Consider the following 8,455-nt stretch of genomic DNA (forward strand, 5'->3'; position numbering starts at 1 on the left):
GCCAGAAGCTGCAGTGGACAGGACTGGGACTGCAAGCAGTCCCCATAGCCTAAAATTCTACCCAAGGACTGGAATTAAATCCATTCCAGACTGCTGAATTGAGAGTTTCCTCAGCCTGAGAGCTAAGTGTTCTGAATGAAGTACATTTGGGAAGTTGCTAACATAAAAGAGATTCCAAATGTTTTCTGCAGGCATATAAATAATAAAAGGGCAGTAAAGGGAGTAGTGGACCCAATTAGGGACCAAAAAAGGACTCGTGCATGGAGGCAGATGGCATGGCTGAGGTACTAAATAAATACTTTGCCTCAGTCTAAGGAAGCATTATTTTCATTGGATTGATGTTGCCAAATTCATACTGAAAGGGGAGGTAAAAAAGAGATAATTTTAGATTGGCTGTACATAATGTTCATAATGTTCAACAATTCTACAATCCTCTGATACCACCCCTAGATCGAAGGAGGATTGGGAGATTCCGGCCAAAGTGACGACAAGGCCAATCTCACTTCACTCCATAGCCTTGGATACATCTGAACTGATCCTTTATACTCTATACCTTCCACCAGTCTGACTGATAGCAGTTTCTAAAACTATGAGGGGTATAGATAGGATGAACAGGTGAAGGCTTTTTCTCAACAATTTTTCTCAATTTTTGATACTACACTCTTTCTCAAAAAACGTTGTAGGGATAAACTCAGCAACTACAGGCCAGTCAGTTTAATCCCAGTGGTGGGAGCTTTTGTAAACGATAATTCAAGTCACCTGGAAAAATGTGGATTAATTAAGGAAAGCCAACATGGATTCGTTAAATGCAAATCTTGTTTAACAAACATGATTGAATCGTTCATTCGGCAAGAGTGAGATTTGATGAGGATAATGCGGCAAATGTCATGTACATGGACTTCCAAAAAGGAGAATGATAAAGAGCCACATGACAGGCTTTGTCAGCAAAGTTTAAGCCTATGGAATAAAAGGGACATTGGCAGTATGGTTGTGTAGTTCGCTGAGTAACTGAGAGTACCAACAAAGAACAAAGAACAGTACAGCACAGGAACAGACCCTTCGGCCCTCCAAGCCTGCGCCGATCACATGTCCTATCTGGACCAACCGCCTGTATCCTTCTATACCCCATCTGTTCATGTGACTTTCCAGATAAGTCTTAAAGGTCGCTAATGTATCTGCCTCAACCACCTCACTTGGCAGTGCATTCCAAGCCACCACTACCCTCTATGTAAAAAACTTCCTCCACATCTCCACTGAACCTTTCCCCCCCCTCACCTTGAATTTGTGCCCCCTTGTAATTATCATTTCTGCCCTGAGAAAAAGCCTTCACCTGTTCATCCTATCTATACCCCTCATAGTTTTAGAAACTGCTATCACTCAGACTGATGGAAGGTATAGAGTGGGCTTCCCCAGCAGTTGATGTGAGGACCACTGCTTTTCTTCATGTATGTTGATGGGCTTAGTGTCAGGAGAGTGACAACACCTCGACATAAGGTCAGGACCTGGACTTCAACTGGATATTGGGTTCCCAACCCTGCTTTGGCTCCACGATTTGCTGTTACAATTTTGATTTCTAACTGTGCAAAACTGCAAATATTGGCAATCTCAGTCAGAGAAATTACAAAGATGACTCTTGAAAGAAGTGGAATTGCTTTGCTCGAATGGTAATCTGTTGTGCCAGGTGTCAACACTTCCTTGCATCACTCCAAAATTCTGGCTGGAGTGACCTTTGCACATACCTCTTTTTGTGCAGATGTTGGGGCACTAACGGAATGACAATAGGATGCGACCATACACTTGTATTCCCATCATTCATGCCTGACATCTCTGGCACAGCTGTTGCTTAGATGGTGGGAGGGTTTAAATTTTCAAAAGTACATTTCCAAAAAAAGAACTATCGAAACAACTGATCGCCTGAGGAAACCTGGTACATTGTAACTTGGGACATGTTTCGCATTTTCTCATGCTACCAGTTCCCTTTTTTGTTTAAGTAATTCTTTTAAATGAATAGTTTTTTTTCCAGCTTCCCTCCAGTCTCTCTTATTTTTTTTCTTTCAATTCCTCTCTGGTACTTTTGTTAAGATCTCTTTACAGAAGTAATGCTTTTGGAATGCAACTTTTAAAAGAAAAATAAGACACCCTTTTATGCAATTAACTATCCATTCATGGATTCATGAATTCTAATTTTACTCTCAGACGTGAGCCCTTGCTCACGGTGTCATCGAGAATGTTTTCCCTAGCCCTGATATCTACTGCAAGCATCAAATCTTGGTCATGATAATAAACAGAGAACCATTTTCAGATTAGTCTAGCTACTGGATCTTTGAAAGTGAATGAATGGTGTTATAAGAGACCTTGATTTTGTGTTCAATCAATTAAGTAAGCAGTAGTGGAAGGAATAATACTGAAAAAATAGCCTTGTAGTGGCTATTGATAATAGCACTTGATAATAGTTTGCAAATCTGTGCTAAAACGACATCGGTATTCATTTTCTTGAACAGTGGGGCTGGTGTTAAGAGCCTTTCCCGGATGTAAACTAAGCAGTAACCGTTGGAAAATAGTGTCAGATCGCTTGCATCCTCATTTCGTTCGCAGTGTGGCAGTTTTCAACTTGGAACATTGCCAAAGGTGTGCAGCTGGAGCTCTGCCAGCCTGATTCAGCCAGGAGGGCACTAACGACAAGAAAACTGGTCTCCGATAACGTACATGGAGCCCAATTGTAATTTTGAGGTTCAAATGGGTGGGGCACAAGCCATGCGTGCCCTGCCCGTTTGTGCACGATGGTGAGCAACCTAACCAGTAGCCTTTAAAGTTACAAGTCCATATAAAACCCCACCTGAGGGTTTCATGGAGTTATTGCTTGTTTAACAAATTAGTCCAGGACTTGTTTTGATGTTTCCGTATGCTTTTCATTACTGACAAGATATGGTATGCTGGTTTTTATGGGAGGGGAAAATACACTTGCATGTGCTAAACCATTCCCTTATGAGTCCCAGTTGAAAAGCAACGTGCTTTTCTCATGCCCCTGCGCAAAAACGACAGCAATAACAACAACTTGCATTCATATAGTTCCAGAAGTTTAATTCTGGATTGCTGTTACCTTCAGCTGGTAAGTGAGTGACTAAATCACTTGGGGTAGTTTGCCATCCTTCAACAAATCTCACAAATGTGCTGCCAATTAATTTTCACCTCTTCTGGCGGATTCAAGTTGTCGGCGGGTTACCTGGCTCTGTGGCTTTACTTAAAGGGCACTGGCGGTGTAGTGGCAATGTCACTGGACTCGCAATCCAAAGGCCTCGGCTCTGAGGGCGGGGGTTCAAATCCCACCATTGCAGCTGGTGTGAATTCAATTAATAGACCAATTTAATAGGCATTAAAAGGTGGTTTTAGTAATGGCGACTATGAAACCATTGGAAATTGTTGCTGGAACCCTCTTGAGCTCTAATGCCCTTTAGGGAAGGAAATCTGCTGTCCCACATGTGACTCCAGACCCGCAGCAATTGGTTGGCTCTGAACAGACCTCTGAAGTGGCCTAACAAGTCACTCAATCCAAGGGCGATTAGTGATGGGGACAAATGTTAGCCTTACCAGTGACGCCCACATTCCATGAAAGAATAAAGGGGGAGGGGGGCGGGGAACTGCCCCATCTGAGTGTTGATAGAAATTACTCCCATCGCACATAGCTGCATTTGCAGACCTATGCTGCACTTTTATCAAAAGTCACCAATCTAGTGGAAACAAGTTTCTTCGTGGTAATTAATATTTTCTCCTTCACAATAAACAAGGAGGGCAGTTTTAAAAAAAGAAATCCCTCTGTGATGTGGTCTGTTCAGAAAACATTTATTACACAGAGCACATAAATAATCTTTTAAATGGTTCGAAGTTCAACCATAATAAACATTCAAGTGCTGACCCTAGAACTCTGTTAACTAATGCCCTGCTTTATCTATTCCTCAACAAAATATCTAACTCTGAAGAATATAGCATAACCCTCTGAAAAATATTCAAAGACCTGAGGATTAAAAAAAAGAAAAAGGAACCCTTCGTAGGCTCCTGTAAGAATAGGAGGGCAACTTAAGCTATAATGGCAATTACATTTAAAAAGTTCAACACAGAAAAGTGTCACTTAGATCATCAGACATGCACTGTCTTCTGTTCTATTTCCTCAGAATGAGATCAATCGCACTGTAGAAATAACAGTAATAACACTGAATAGAATATCAGTGCATAAAATATGCTGCAGGACACCACCCCACGTGAGACGAGAAATGAGCCTGCAGCTTTAAGTTCTGACCGAATCATTGAGATAATTGTGAGTAATGAAGGGTTTCAGAAGAACAAAGAACAACGCCTACAGCATTAATCAGCCACTGTAAACTGCAATTAGGAGGGGTATCCATGTTTTGACGCAAAAATATTTCAAAAATTCGCCATATTAAAGACACGCAGCGAAGCCCTGCAATGACGGAGGATAGGTAAGGAGGAAACCATCTTCCTTGTTTTGAAAACTGGCAAACCCGCAGATAATTGTGGTTTGATCCTAGATTACGGCATGAGAACAGTGTGCCCAGGTCAAACATGGGTGGCCAGCCTGGAGAAATTTACACCACAATTACAATTGCGTACACACTTCAAGGTTTTTATTCTCTGGCAGGAACTTTAAACAGGGCGACAACTACAAAGGGCTCAGTTTACACTCGCAGCCAATAAGATTGATTTTAGTATCTTTATAACATAATTCGGGCCAATCATCCATTTCGTTTTAACTGCTGGCATGGCTCCAGTCTGGTTTGGCGTCAGAGTTCTGCAGTCTGATATGCTTCAACTGACCCGAGTAAATTTTTGCTATTGACCTAGAAATTTTACCAGTTGCAAAAATGAACTCCTGAAACTAAAAAGTGCAATATCGTTAATGCTTTGGTTGCTGAGCAACCTGGGGTAATGAACCATGATCTTTGCAAGCACATGTTAATTGTGTGTAATTTTATTGGATTGGAGAGCAGTGGAAAGGTGTTCAACCATTTAAGTAAGAGGACAGTGTGCTCCAGCATACTGTCTGAAGGCTTTGAAACACTGGTCATGTGCAGAACTTTAAAGTTTGTTGCTTTATTTGGATTCTGTTTCACATTGAATCAGACTGTTAGAATTACTAAATTACAACAAGACACGCATCAATAGATGGTATTTATCAAATCTCCCGCTATGCATTTACAACGCAGCCTCCCCTGAGGTTAACTTACAGCAGAACTGTATGTAGTTCAAAAATCATGCTTTATAGCAATTGTCTTTAGTGTCAGACCTTCTGACAGATGGGTAGATGGCTCCAATGGGGATTGTGCCACTGTTCATTCTCATCGACACTGCTGATTCCCAAAAGGATGTCTCGGGGGTCCCGGGGTGCTCATTAGATTATTTTTGTTACTTTGTCTTCTGCCCCCCAATCCACAAGTCTGACCTCACTCTCCTAAAATCGGCCAGTTAGACTTGGCTTTTACATCATGCAGTCACTCTTTTAATGCTTCTTTTGACTGAGTTGGCGCCACTCTCACAGTAGAGTTGGAGGAAACACAGAGACACAGAAAATAAGAGCAGGAGTAGGCCATTCAGCCCATCGAGCCTGCTCAGCCATTCAATATGATCATGGCTGATCTCAACGCCATACTTTTCCTCATCTCAGTCCTAAATGGCGTAACCCATATCGTAAGACTGTGACCACTTGTTCTAGACCCCTCAGCCAGAGGAAACACCATCGCTGCTTCCAGTCTTTCCAGCTCCGTCAGGCTTTTATACATTTCAATTGGATCCCCTCCCATTCTTCTAAATGTCAGTGCGTGCAGGTCTAGCCATCCCAATCTCTCCTCATACAGCAATCCTGCCATCCCAGGAATCAGTCCGGTGAATCTTCATTGCAGTCCCTCAATGACAAGTATATCCTTTCTTAGATAAGCCTCACTCCAGGAGTGTGTATTTTCGATTGACCTGTCAGTGCAGGAGTGAGGAAGTGAATCATAGAATCATCATAGAATCATAGAATTTACAGGGCAGAAGGAGGCCATTCGGCCCATCGAGTCTGCACCAGCCCCTTGGAAAGAGTACCCCACTTAAGCCCACACCTCCACCCTACCGCCATAACCCAGTAACCCCACCTGACCCTTTTTGGACACTAAAAGGAATTTAGCATGGCCAATCCACCTAACCTGCACATCTTTGGACTATGGGAGGAAACCGGTGCCCCCGGAGGAAACCCACACAGACACGGGGAGAATGTGCAAACTCCACACAGTTACCCAAGTGGGAATTTAACCCGGGACCTTGGTGCTGTGGGGCAACAGTGCTAACCACTATGCTACCATGCCACCCAATGTTGGGAATGAAATTTGTCTTGGGCAATGCAACCAAACAGGGAATTTACTGTACACCCCAATCTCCTTTTCCACTGGACTTAAACCAAGGATGATCCACAAGGACACAAACCACCTGCCATTCACACAAGTAAAGCACGCGCTTCCCCACAACACACTTTATATATTCAGGGTGTTAATAAAGTCCTTGTGCAACTTTGAACATGAACGACTTAGTACAAGTGACAGAATCCAATTGTGAACATCAAACGAAAGTCAGGTTTTTATTGTTAAAAGTTTTGTTAACGTGATGTTTTCCAGATTGAAAATGTTGACGATAGAAGAAAGCAGAGCAAAACTGATGTCCAGAACTGTTGAGAGAAGAAAATGCACTGCCCACTTTCCGAAAATTGTACCACGTCAGGAGTCAGTTAAATTTCTGTCACGCATATATCTAAAGTTATTGAAGTTTAAAATAGCACAAGTATTTTTTCCATACCCTATGTATGTTTAAAATATTCACCTGGCTGAGGTAAGCAATAGACCTGATTTTATTTTTAAATCAATGGTTAGAAAATGAACTTAACATAGTAGCTGGACTCTCACAAATACTGGATCTAAAATTCAGACATTAATTCACAAAATGTGTCCTTCACTGGCGAATTAGAAAAGGCACAAAAACCCACAGGCGTCCACCTACTGAGCTACATTTACTCCCGCAGGGGAAAGAATGCATCTTTTACTGTAATCTGCTGGTTTTATTGTCACTGATAATTTCAACAAGAATCCTCCAATCAGGAGTCTTTCAATGTTAACATAAGATAGCCACACAGTTACGCAGGACATCACACAGTGATGCTTACCTATCTAACACTTTCCATGAGAGGAGCTATGGCACTTCCATTCATAGAACAGAATCACAGGCCAGGATTCTCCACCCCATTTCCAGCGGGTGGACAATACAGTGGGGATTGAGAATCCAACGAGCCCCATGGAGTGTTTATTGTGGGTGGCGATTTCCTTTCCTTAGGGGGAGGGGGGAGTGATTACACGCTTGTGGGGCGAGTCTTCAAAAAAAAAAAAATTTTTGAACGGGGCACCCAGTGAAAGCAGTGCTCCGATCTGTCAGGAGCCGAGGTTGCGAGTGGAGCAGGCTTATTTAGAGACCAACCCACCAGCATGACATAATGGGGCCCACCTCCAGGACGGTCTTTTCAGAGTGTCCAAAAATTTGGCTTGAAAAGCCACAGCGCAGCCGACGGGCAACACACCGCTTTTCCTGCCCAGGTTGGCACACTGAAAAAGAAGCTCCACCTATAGAATCCTCGAATTTTACCACATGGAATAATGCTATAGTTGGGTCCATATAGGCTGAGAGAGGCAGGTGTTTGTTCTCTCAGGGAGTCATGCGAAATGGGGAGTGGGTTGGAAAGTGGAGTTGAGGCAGGAGCTGAGTGAGGTGAGAGTGACTGCCCTTGACATCAAGGCAGCATTTGACCGAGGATGGCATCAAAGAACCCCAGCTAAACTGGAGCCAATGGGAATCAGTGGTGAAACTTTCTGGTGGTTGGAGGCATACTTGGCACAAGGGAGGATAGTTGTGGTGGTTGGAGGTCAATCGTCTCAACTCCAGGACATCACTGCAGGGGTTTCTCAGGGTAGTGTCCTAGGCCCAACCATCTTCAGCTGCTTCATTAATGACCTCCCTTCCATCATAAGGTCAGAAGTGGGGATGTTTGCGGATGACTGCACAATGGTCAGCACCATTCTTGACTCCTCAGATAATGAAGCAGTCCATGTCCAAATGCAGCAGACCTGGACAATATCTAGGCTTGGGGCTGACAAGTGGCAAGTTACATTCACACCACATAAATGTCAGGCAATGACCATCTCCTACAAGAGAGGATCTAACGACCGCCCTTCAAATTTAATGGCATTACCATCACTGAATCCCCACAATCAACATCCTGGTAGTTACCATTGATCAGAAACTGAACTGGACTACCACATTAATACCGTGGCAACCAGGGCAGGTCAAAGGCTTGGAATCCTACGGCGAGCAACTCACTTCCTGACCCCCAAAAGCCTGACCACCACCTACAAGGCACAAGTCA

This window comes from Scyliorhinus canicula, chromosome 9 (genome assembly GCF_902713615.1).
Source record: "Scyliorhinus canicula chromosome 9, sScyCan1.1, whole genome shotgun sequence".
NCBI lineage: Eukaryota > Metazoa > Chordata > Chondrichthyes > Carcharhiniformes > Scyliorhinidae > Scyliorhinus > Scyliorhinus canicula.